Source organism: Diospyros lotus, chromosome 13 (assembly GCF_014633365.1).
Source record: "Diospyros lotus cultivar Yz01 chromosome 13, ASM1463336v1, whole genome shotgun sequence".
Lineage (NCBI taxonomy): Eukaryota > Viridiplantae > Streptophyta > Magnoliopsida > Ericales > Ebenaceae > Diospyros > Diospyros lotus.
The window spans coordinates 10,833,779-10,839,175 of NC_068350.1; the positions used below are offsets into that span (position 1 = coordinate 10,833,779).

Consider the following 5,397-nt stretch of genomic DNA (forward strand, 5'->3'; position numbering starts at 1 on the left):
CTTATATGAGATATATAATGCGTAACATGCATGCTCATATCAAATTGAAAAAGTGTCGTATGCAATATCACATCTTAGTCTTTTAATCACCAGTATGTGCTGATTTATCAAATGCATTGAAGATAAGAAAATTGAAGAGAAATCAAAGAGCTTAATTAAGAAACATGCCTGGTTGGATTCAAATAATTAAATTAGTATTATTAAATATTAATTTATTATCAAAAAAATTAATAATATATCAACAAATGAATGAGAAAATTTTCTATAAGGTGCATGGTTTCATTTGGACCATAAAACCATTCAATAAAAAATTGTTATATGAAAACTTGTATTCAATTATATATAATATTTTTGTCACATAATTATATTTTGATTAGATGGCGGCCCCATCTCGCATAAATAATGTACTGAATTTTTTTTTCATGTTGTAGGCTACCCATATCTTCTTTTACACTTGTTTTATTTAGAATGGATAAGATTTTGAATCATATGATTCATCAAATTGACAAATTATTCCTCATTTTATAATGCACTATTTTATACCAATTTGTTAAGTGGTCCTGATTTATATATATTCATAAAACAACTTAATTTGATGGAAAGATTTATATATTCAGCCAGAAATTTAAACAAATTTTTAATTTTATTTAATTTTTTTTATTTTTTTAGCTACGAAAATGTTTCGTCGCTAAATAATTTGTACCCTTGTAGCATATGAAAAAATAAAGTGTGGAGAGTAAAGTTGTAGCCTTATAGCATTTATTAAAATTAATATATTTTGACTCTTTTTAGTTAAATATTGTTGGTAATTTGTTTTAATAAATTTCACTTTATTTTTATTTTTTTAATTATTTAGCGACAAAATTTTCCATCGCTAAATAACTTTCATTTTGTTTTTATTTTTTTAATTATTTAACAATGGGAATTCCTCTCGCTAAATAAATTTTATTTATTTTTTATTTTTTTTAATTATTCAACAATGGAAAATCCCGTCGCTAAATAAATTTTATTTTGTTTTATTTTTTTTAATTATTTAGCGACGGGATTACCCGTCACTAAATAAATTTCATTTTGTTTTTATTTTTTAAAATTATTTAGTGATGTGATTTTTCGTCGCTAAATACATTTCATTTTGATTTTATTTTTTTAATTATTTAGCGATGGGATTGACTGTTGCAAAATAAATTTAATTTTGATTTTATTTGATTTAATTATTTAGCGACAGGATTGTCCGTCGCTAAATAATTTTCATTTTATTTTTATTTTTTTAAATTATTTAGCAACTAGATTTCCCGTCCCTAAATAAATTTTATTTTATTTTATTTTTTAAATTATTTAGCGACGAATAATTTAGTCACTAAATTTAAAATTTTAATAAAAAATATTAAAAATGTGATATTAGGTCGCTAATTCTATCGCTAAATTTAAAAAATAATTAAAAAAAATTGCGGCAGAATTTCAATTTAGCGACGGAATTAAGGTTGTTGAACCGTCTCTAATTAGCGACGGAAGAATTCCATCACTAAATCCGTCCCTAAATAATGGATTTTTTGTAGTGTTATGGCAAAAAATTAAGAAAAAATATCAGGATAGCTGAACAGGTAAGCGATTAAAATTGCTACCATCATTGTAAAAAAAATAGCCAAAACCAAGGATCTGATTTCTTCTCACATTTAGACTTAGAACAAATTATTTGGTTGACAGTTTGACATTAACTTGATTATGATATCACTTGTTAAATGGATTCTATTATGTAATCCTAAAAACATAATACCCAATAAAAAAAGTTTAAAGAAATACTTGAATATGTAGTCATCTTGATATTTTCTTACATAAACTATTGGTAGGTATTAAGAGCATCTCCAACCCTTTACCCCAAATTTGGGGTAAAACGTACCCCAAATTTGGGGTAAGATCTAATTCCTCTCCAATCCTTTATTCCAAATTTGGGGTAAAGGAATATTTTATTCATTTTTTCTTTATTTTTTGATTCCAAACATTCTTTTATAATGTAAATTATTTACTTATTTATTATATATCAATTTAAATTATTACCTAAAAGTTACATAATTAACTAAAAAAAATTAATTATCAATAATATTAAAAAATAAAAACATTACATTTACTATCTCAATTAACAAAACATTACTAATATATTACCGTGTCTGTAAATTTTATTTAGTAATTTTTAATTTAATATATTTAATAATTATTAATCAATTATTATTTAGTAATTTCTAATTTAGTGCATTTATTAATTATTATTCATTAATTGATTATAATTTATTAATATTATTTAAATATTATTAATACTAATAATAAGTAAATAAAAATATATAAAGGTGGGACACAAAAAGAATTCAATTTTGTTATAGTTAAAATGAGAGGGGTAAAATAGGAATAAACATATTACCTGTAACGCCCCGCTCCCACTTATGGGTGTTACTTATGAACAATCACTCGAATTGTCCATCTACGAGGCATTTGGCGAAGGGTGGACCATGTTTTAAGACGAAACGTCCTAGGTGGGAACTAGGCTCGTCATTCCCTTCCTTGAATCCCAGGATTCACTAGCAAAATTGGGCTTTAGTCATACCGCATTGGCTATAAAGAAAATCTCATTCAGACGCTCAATCGTCATTTTCTCAATTATTTTTAATTCTTTTCTCCATTCAAGAATTTTTACCGGGCTCCATAAAATCACCATTTAAATAAATCCATTGATTGATTACCAAATTTGGAGGAAAAACTCAAATTTTCAAAATTTCAAAGTTTTGGCATTTTCTCCAAAAATGCCCGAAAAATCAATTTATTTTGAAAATTCCTCCGGGGCCCAAAATCAATTTAGAAATGCCCCTTAATTTCCCAAAATTCCAAAATTTAAAAAACAATTTGGCCGGCGGGGCCCACTGGCACGCCCGGGGCTCGCGCGAGGCCCCGCTTGGCGCTAGCCTCGCATGCTGCGCGCGCCCACTCGCGCGGCCTTGCCCACGTGCGCGGCTGCGCGCCTGCCTGCGCGTGCGGCAGCGGCAACCCGCGCCCGCTCGCGGGCGCCCGCCCATGTGGCCCTGCCTACGGGCAGGCTGCTGCCTGCATCCAGAAATATATATATATATTTTTTTTTTCTTGAGCCTTTTAACTCAAAAATTTCCAAAAATAAAATTTAACAAATATGCTTCACATTCCTTCCATTTTTGCCTCTATTTTTTCCAAAATTAAGACTTAAACCATCTCTTTGAATATTACACAACATACACCAAAATTTTCTTTCATTTCACACATGAGCCTTACACATCCTATTGTTGCTCACATAACAACCTCCAAGATAAATACCACACATGATTAAATACAACAATTGGGCTCTCCTAGCCATAAGGTCACAATTAAAATAAGCACATGCCTAGGCTTCTTAAGCCTTATCTTTACAACAAAAATAAAGGAAATATACACCAAGAGCTTCCAACCACAAGCTTGCAACTTTCCCTTTTTCTCTTGACATAATACAACCTACAAGGGGAGGATAAAACCTCATGAGCCACAAAGCTTAGTAAGGGTGCATATGCAAAGTAAATACAAGCATAACAAATCTATGTAATGGCAAATGCATGCAAGCATGGTTAGGTTATTCCATCCTCACAACCCAACATGGTTTGAGGCATCAACCTACCACTTCTTTCCCATCCCCATGGCCATAGGTCTCATGTACAAGTAAAGCATGCAAAGAGATACATAAAAATTTATGCAACCTACTTACAATGCAATGCAAGGCCTCCACCACATGGGGCCATCTCTTACCTCTTCTTAAATCTTTAAATCTTTATTTCAAGAGAGCTTCCATCTTCATTTTCTCCCATCTAAGATGACATTCAAACAAAAACTCACTTTCTTTGCATATAAGAACACTAAATAAAGAAAATAAGAATGCACTTACTTGATTTCCTTCTCTTCTTCTTCTTCCTTTCCTCTCATCTTTTCTTTCTTTCATTCTCTCTACAAATGGCCAAAAAGGAAACAAGTCTTTCACACTTGCCATTTTATACTACCCTTTCCCATTTTCAAGAATGGATCTCCACCATTCATTAAAAGCACAATCCATGTGCTTAAGGAGAATTAAATCTCCACCATTCATTTTAAATAAACTAGCCTTCTCTCTTGAAGAAAACACAAGAAAGCACAATCCATGTGCTTCTTTCTTGATTAATCTCATCCATTGGATCATTTGGCTTTTTCAAGACTTAATCTCCACCATTTAAAGAAAGCACACTTTTAAGGAGTTGGCAATCCATGCCAACCACAAGCTTTCATCCAACACCATTGGATCACAATCCCATTAAAAGATTAATCCCAACCATTGGATTTATTAATTTCTCAACATTTACTAAATGGAGACAATTTTCACACATCAAGAATGAATGACATAAATCATTTATTTCTCCTTTAAATAAATCTCATATTTTTCAAAGCATTAATGGGAGACCATTTTCCCATTTTCCTTTAGATTTATTTAATTCACCATAATTTCAAGTATTAATGGTGACTAATTTCACATTTTCTTTTTGGATTTTCCTTAATCCATATAATCATGCATCTCTTTAAATGCTTGAAAGACTAAACTAATTTCCTTTTGCATTTAATTTAATCTCTCCATTTATACTTGAACAAGACTTTGCCAAGTGTCACACTAAGACACAAACTTGGCTTCCAAGCTTCCATCTCCACCATCCATGTGACATCACCACAATTATCCACCAATTTAGGGAAAAATATAATTATTTTCATAAATAATAGAATATCCACATTTTTCCCAATATTTCATAATTAAATTCCTCTATGGAATTTATTCCAAAATTACCAAAATATCTTTTGTGAATTATTAATCCCATATATTTCCACATAAATACAAAATTGGGATTTAATTCACTTACACACCTAATTCCATATAGGAATTATTTTCAATTTATCAAAATACCCTTTATTGGACTTCTCTATCCAAATTACCAAAATACCCTTCTCATGGGCATTCTCAATCTTAAGGATCCATCACCTTCTTAAGGGCATTTTTGAAAGTTTTCTTACTTCCTTTGTTATTCTCTTAACATCGATTACATCGGGTGTTACATTACCCCAAATTTGGGGTCAAGGAATAATGTAACCCCAAATTTGGGATAATACTATTCATAACCCCAAATTTGGGGTAGGATTTGGGGGTGGGTTGGAGAGGGTTTTACCCCAAAGTTGGGGTTGGGTTGGAGATGGTCTAATAGATCGAAATAAGATGAGGAGATTTATGTATTCTGACCTAGGTTACACGGAAACGGAAACGAGAGACGTTTCCAATAGGAAATAGAAATGCAGAAATGACATTTTTCTAAAAAGATAGGAAACGAAAATGTAGAG

General features: G+C 30.7%; 1 long non-coding RNA gene across 1 annotated transcript; it reads right to left on the reverse strand.

Moving 5' to 3' along the window:
- Positions 1-3,324: 3,324 nt before the first annotated feature.
- On the reverse strand, positions 3,325-3,978 carry LOC127788332 (uncharacterized). Its single transcript, XR_008020319.1, has 3 exons — positions 3,932-3,978; positions 3,796-3,854; positions 3,325-3,507 (listed from the first exon to the last, which is right to left on the reverse strand). It is a non-coding gene; the product is annotated as an uncharacterized LOC127788332 (long non-coding RNA).
- Positions 3,979-5,397: the final 1,419 nt, after the last annotated feature.